The 6811-nt window shown below is 46.5% G+C and overlaps 1 long non-coding RNA gene across 1 annotated transcript; it reads right to left on the reverse strand.

Annotated features, from left to right (window-relative positions):
• Window positions 1-449: 449 nt before the first annotated feature.
• Window positions 450-4390, reverse strand: LOC149122589 (uncharacterized). The gene is made up of 2 exons (XR_016218962.1): window positions 3131-4390; window positions 450-1046 (listed from the first exon to the last, which is right to left on the reverse strand). It is a non-coding gene; the product is annotated as an uncharacterized LOC149122589 (long non-coding RNA).
• Between the last annotated feature and the right edge of the window lie 2421 nt (window positions 4391-6811).

The raw sequence follows: 6811 nt of genomic DNA on the forward strand, positions 1-6811 counted from the left end.
GGGAAAGCAGTGGTTAGTCTAGAGATATAAGTACCTCTACTGTCTAGGGTGAAAGGTCCAACAGGAGATTATGGTGTTGACAAGGTGGCTGCATGTTTAATTCTGAAAGTTTCAAAATTTCATCTTGACCTATTGTAAAGTCCATTAAAATGTCTGTGCCAGCTCCTGGGAGGCACAGGTGCTCTTGGCATCCTTACACATTCCTCTATAGCTCCTTTCATGGTATCAGGCAGAGTCGGTGTGGGGCCCCTCCTCCTCTTCTTCCCTGAAAAGATCCTGGCCACCTATGACAGATGGAGGTACGTTGATTGAATCTAAATCTACTGAATAATAAAAAAAAAAACTCATGAAAAATCAATGTGCTCAGAGAAATAAGCTTTTCCATAGCAGCCCATTCCGTCATATTTTCCTGATGGCTTATCTTATTTATGATGGCAATTCCATGGCAATTCCTCTTAATTTCCTGTGATGGGTGATTTATTTTTTCCCCTTCTAAACGTACAGGGTAAAAGTTTTTATTGCACACATAAGGGAAAAGGAGAGCGCCTCAGACACTGAGCTGATGCCAACATAACATCTTGAACTGCCCCTGGATAGAAGCTTTCACAAAAGTTAATCAGTTGGAAGGCTGACTGTACAGAAGGAACAGTTTGGATTAGAGGCTTAATTTAAACCCCAAGTGCAAGGAAAGGTTTTTGCTGTCACAAGGTGAAAGATGTCAGGGAAAAACAAGACAATGGCAACCCCAGATTTGGAAAATAATTTTGCACCATTTTCAGCCAGACCTCAATGAAGCAGTCAGCTTTCCCCTAGTCCCCTTCTCCTGCTGAGGGTTTAGGGCCCTACATTTGCAGTCTCAACATCACTTGGTAGAGCAGGGACAGAACAGCCGTCGGAACTGAGGAAGAGACCAAAAAAATGGTTGCCGGCTCAGTAGGACCCAAAAGCCGGAGCCCAAGCTGCTCCATTCATGGAATATTTCCACTGGGGAGAAGAGAATCGTGGAGAGGTTCCATGGTGGCTTCCTCCTCAGGACAGACCCAGGGCTGAAAAACGAAGACAAAGTTTCCAGGATTATATAATTTGCATGCGAACAAAAACACTGGCCCACCAAACTTGGCAAATTCAGTAAGCAGGGATTCCAAAAATCCAACCATCCAGTCAAAGGAGGCTGAAACTTTTTTTTTCCTAGACAAAAGTAGAGTTTTTCATTTAACTTTGTAAGAGGTCTGTGAAATATGGTACAGAGCTATAAGAGCCCAAAGACCTGAATTTGAGTCATGGCTGTGTGGTCTTTTATTCAGGATTGAATGTCAGTCTTCCCATTGACCAAACAGATGTCTGTTGAAATTATGTCTTTGCCACTATGAAGGGTGTGATGTAGCCTTACCTCCCATGCTTTCCATGAAGCATTAGTCTCCACCCTTTTCATCTTTGACTACGTTTGCTGTCATTACCTTGCAACTCAGACCTGACGTCACTGCAGGTGCATTTGCTTTGTCTCTTGACCTAGATTGGAAGTCCACAGAAAGAAAGGCCCACATGGAGCTTGGGCTTCCCTGTTCTGCACTGTGCTGGCCACATGCAGGAGTAGGTGAGGACATGCTTGGGGATAAGGACAGGCCCTCTGTTTCCCTCACATGTGACTACTTATAATTAACATAACAGATCTGGTCACTACTACCATGGACCCCAGGGGAACACAGACTTGGAGTGTCTGCAGGCATCGCTGAGAAAGCATGATTGTGGGCCCAGCACACAGATGTTAATCATGTGGTGAGGCTTTCTTCCTTGGCTCACCAGATTGTCTTTTTAATTAGTTGAAGTTTGTAGGCTTTAAGTCATTACAAGATGAGAGGAGTGGGTTGTAGCACAGTCATTTAAATGTAGGCACAACAGTAATGTTTGAATCACAAAGACTGGGGTGGTTTTACAGTGCTGCAGGTTCCAGGAGCGTGCCTGACTGCCACTGACAAGAACCCTGGCTTACTCAGTTCACTGGGAGAAGAGGGAGCCTCAGCACCCCCTGCCCCGATACCTGCAGACAACAGCTGCCATTGGAAATGCTGACCCTCTCCTGTCAAGTCAGGAGACCCTGCAAGCTGCCTGACCCTCCCAATGCCCGCCTGCAAGCCCAGTACCCTGGCCCGGGCAGACAAGCCATAACCTGTCAGCTCTCCTGGCTAGTAGCCAGCAGCTGCTTTCTCTGCATTGCGTGGAAGGTGGCAGTAGAGGGCATGGCGTTTGCTTTACTTACAGTGGGTGCATGTTCTCTGCTCCAGGGCCACTCTCACCAAGAGCAAAGTAACCACTCGCAGCTGCCCTTTCTCCACTCAGGAGTTTGTCTTTATCCAGACCAAGATGCTCATGACTCCCTCGGTGGCCAGAGGAGGAAGAGGAGAGATGCACCCAGAGAGATAAGGCCACCTGAGGCCCTGTGCTCCCTCAGCAGCGGCAGAGTGCTCAGCACTGCGCTCAGTGTGCAGATCCAGAAAGGATCGTGCTAGTGGGTGGAGACACCAAGTCACCCAGGGACTCGGGGCCACGCACAGTGCATGTGAGAGCAACCATGTGTGATACAGGGTTGGAATGAGTGTGTGTGTGTGAGAAAGGTTAGTCTATGTCACGTACTCATGCCTTCACACCCACTCCCAAACACACACCACACACACTCATGTTCATACACACCTGTATACTCATATACTTGCATCACCATGCTCACACACTCTCACTCACACATGCCACACTCTCACACACATATACACACTCACATCTGGACATGGTGCATGCTCTCACATACACACATTCTCTCACACACACATCTCTCTCACACATCACACTCCATACTCACACATATACACACTCACATTCACACATGCCACACCCTCACATGCATTCCAACCTTCTCACACAACACTCTCACTGTCACCTGCTCTGCACACTCAGACACACATGCTTGCACACACACAGAACCTGTGAGTCCTCACAGTAGAAGGTAACGTTGATCCTAGAGGTTGCAAAGAGCAGATGCAAAAGTTCTGAGACCAGCAAGACTGCCGGGGGCTGAGCTCCTCCTTGAGGGTGCTGTCATGGGCCAACAGCAGAGCTCTACTTGAAGATGGACACTCACCGATGGGGAGTCAGCACTTTGCACTTTCCCACGGCAAAGCCTTCGCAACCCTTTGACTTCTCTCAATCGCATTCTTCAGGTTGGCTTCTGGGGGACCTGCTCCGCACCTGCTAGCTATCAGTCCCAAGGCCAGAATCTCATGGCTAAAGGATAGTTCCGTTCACATGCTTCTGCCACCAGCATCATTGTCGTCATGTTTTGGTGAGGTTGTTGACCTGGTTTTGATCACTTAGGGCACAACAAGGCTTTTGTGGTCGCCAGCTGTGGTCAGCTGCTGCAGTTTGCCTGGCTCTGACAGGTGGAAGTCCTTTCGCATGTTGCCTGATTGCTTCCTTGGGGTTTTATTTATCCCACTGAAGAGTCGCTCCTGTGATTGATACAACCTCAGGCACGTCCCAAAGTCAGGATGTCTGAAAGGAGGAGAATGTGGGAAAATCCACAGCTATGGATCCAACAAGATGCGGAGAGGCCTCCAGATAAGCCCAGTTCCTGCTTTTTCAGAAGAGCTACTTCCCACTTTTCCTGGCATTTCCCAGGTGAAAGTGAACCTACGGGGGCTTGAGAGGCAAGCTTCCCTCATAACAGGATTCACGAGGACTTGGAGAAGGCAACCACGTTTAGATTCAAGCAGAGAATGACAGTAAGGATGGCCTTAGGAACCAGTGGCCATTACTGCTTAGTGTTTAGGGGATAAAATAGAGCCACAGAGTTGGGAAAAAGTTTAGGAGCTCCATAACCCTAGGGATTCTGACACTTGAGGCCATGAGAGCTGCAAAAGATTGTAGAGAAATGTTGCTGACCTCCCACAACAGAAGCGGTTACCCTTTGAGGGCCCCCACTGCAGTTCAGACTCTGCCCACTGTATCCCCAGAGCAGGACCTGCTACCTGTTTTGGTCAGCCTGGGCTGCCAAAACAAAGTACTGTGGACTGAGTGGCTTGTAAACAATAGAAATTTATGTCTCACAGTTTTGTTTGAGGCTCAAAGTTCAGATCAAGGTGCCAACATGGTCAGGTTCTGAGGAGGGCCCCCTTGTAAGTATAGACTGCCAACCTCTTATGTTAGCGAAAAACAGCAGAAACAGCCAGTCTTAAGTGCACTGATGCCATTCACAAGGGCTTCATTTTCATGACCTAGGTATCGGCCAAAGGCACCACTTTCTAATACCATGATATTGGGGTTTAGATCCAACATATGAATTTTGGGGGAACACAAACATGCAGTCCATAACACCAGCACATACTAGGTCTTGAACAAATATCTGTTGAAAAAGTGAATGCATATTGATTAAGAAAATAAATATACCAAGTGACTATAAACTCACTTAAACTTTGTAAATGATCAAGTTTGAATTTTTAAAAAATTTATTTATTGAGAGACAGAGAGAGTGCTCCCATTTGACGATTAACTCCCTAGATGCTCACAACAGTCAGGACTAAGCCAGGCCAAAGCCAGGAGCTGAGTACTTAGTCTAAGTCTTCCATGTAGGAGCCAGGGACCAAACAGCTTGAGCCATTATCTGTAGCCTCCTTGGGTGTGCATAGCAGGAAGCTGGAATTAGGAGTGGAGATGAGACTGGAACCTGGGTACTCTGATATGAGATTCAGGCATCCATACCAGCTGCTTAACCACTAGGCCCAATGTCCACCCTAGAACTGGATTTTAGCAATTGTAACAGTATGCATGTTTATCTGAAATATTATTGCATATACTTATATATGCACAAATGAGATTTAGACACTACTCTATCTATGAAATGTTGGGTTCCAAAAGGAGATTATTTAAGTCCCTTGGCCGCTGATGACCAAGTAGCCCCCTGATCAGAGGGCTCAGACCCATCAGTAAGTGTGGTCTGGAGTTACTTCTGCAGCTCAGTGAACATGGAGTGAATCATGGTCATCTCCCTCAACCAGGTGAGTTGTGTTTGCATGACAGAATTTTGGGTCAACTATCCTGATCAGTGCGTCTCTTCAGATTCACCTGCTGCAATTGGAACTCAAAACTGAAGACATCACATCTAGAGTCCAATATATACTATCTTGTGCTTCTAGATTTTTCTCTTTGGACCTAGTCAGATTGCACTAAATTAATTGAATAAGCAGACTCAAATGTGTAAGTGTTCAAGTACATTTGGCATTTATTTGTTCCTCAGAATTGTAACCTAGTGGTTGTTTCTGGTTGGTAGGGAGTTCTGCTCCATACAGTGATCCAGAGATTCTGGCTCCTTTTACTTTGTGGGTCCACCATCATGTAGGGCATTATCATTATCTTTATCCAGCCGAAGGAAGATGATAGACTGGAGGAGTCACTGCCACATCCTAAAATCCACTCATTTCCATGGTTAGAGTTTTGTCACCCTCCCCTATCTCTAACTGTGAAGGTGGGAAGTGTGATTTGCCTCAATGCTCAGACAGATAAGAAAAACCAAACAGCTAGAACTGTAGGCCACTGGGGCTGTATTAGCTAGGATTATACAAAGCTCCATGTGAAAGAAGACTCTATCTGAGGAATCTGAATGAGATAGAAGCTCATTTCATACTTTTCATTCATATAAAAGAGATCTGGAGCTTAGCTATCCAGATCTAGTAAAGTGGTTCCATAGCCCCCAGGGAGCCAGACTCCTACCATTCCTGTCTTCTACTGTCTGTTCCACTAGCTTATTCTTATGATCCAAAATGGCTGCTTGGGCATGAGACACCACACTTGCCTTCCAGTAGCAAGAAAGAAGAAAAGAGGAATAAGTAGGGTACATCTCCTGTATCTTTTCAGATTTCCCTGAAACCTCCCATAACCATTCTGCTTATACTTCGCTGGCCCCAGAATAGTGCTAGCCAGTATGCTATGCCAACACTGGGATTTGTTATGAAGAAGGAAAGAGATATTGGCTACTGAAAGCGTCTAGTATCATTGGGTCATGGAATGCCATGAGCTTCTTCCTCTATGCCAAGTGCATGGGTCTTCCAGGAGGAGCACAGCCCCACAGACATACCCAGTGCTTCACCCTGGGAGTCTGAGCACTCGATATGTTGCCTATAGACTAAAAGATGAGTATCTGCCTGTGTCAGCCCATGGACAGTGGAGAAAGAACAGGAATAACATTCAGAAAAAGTGAGAATGGGAAACAGCAGTGCCAGGAGCTATTTTGCAGCTGAAGTTCATGGTCATTGTCATCCTACTGGGGAGGATCCAGGCCTTACTTTGTTAGCTTCTCAGACAGCCTGCATTCTGCTCCCTGCCATCCCAGTTTGCCCTCTGGAGGTTCTTCCTTATCTTATGTGGCTCAAATCTCTGCTTTTGGATTTGAACTTGCACAGGCTGCTGCCAATCAAGTTGGGCTTTCTTTAGAGTGACATTTCCCTGAAAAACCTGGTAGCCTTTTCATGTATCTTCTCCCAGTCTGTTCTGCATGTGAATAAGCAACCAAAGATCTTTTCTGTACATTGTGTTTAAGCCCGAAGTCTCTCGCCTTTCACTGTGTGCGCTGCCCTCCAGCTGGACATGTCTCTGTTGAGGTCATCTGAAACAGCTCACCAGCTTCACTATCTCATCCCTCTGAGGGGCAATGCCATCTACTGCTTGTCATGCTTCTATTAGGGGCACAGAAGCAGGGCGTGCAGTGACAGTCCCTCCTCCAGCATTGCTGTCTTTCCCTCTTTGCTCCAGGGTGGATTGCTATGGGCTG

Source organism: Oryctolagus cuniculus, chromosome 13 (genome assembly GCF_051225735.1).
Source record: "Oryctolagus cuniculus isolate XC-2025 breed Fujian yellow rabbit chromosome 13, ASM5122573v1, whole genome shotgun sequence".
In the NCBI taxonomy this organism is placed as follows: domain Eukaryota; kingdom Metazoa; phylum Chordata; class Mammalia; order Lagomorpha; family Leporidae; genus Oryctolagus; species Oryctolagus cuniculus.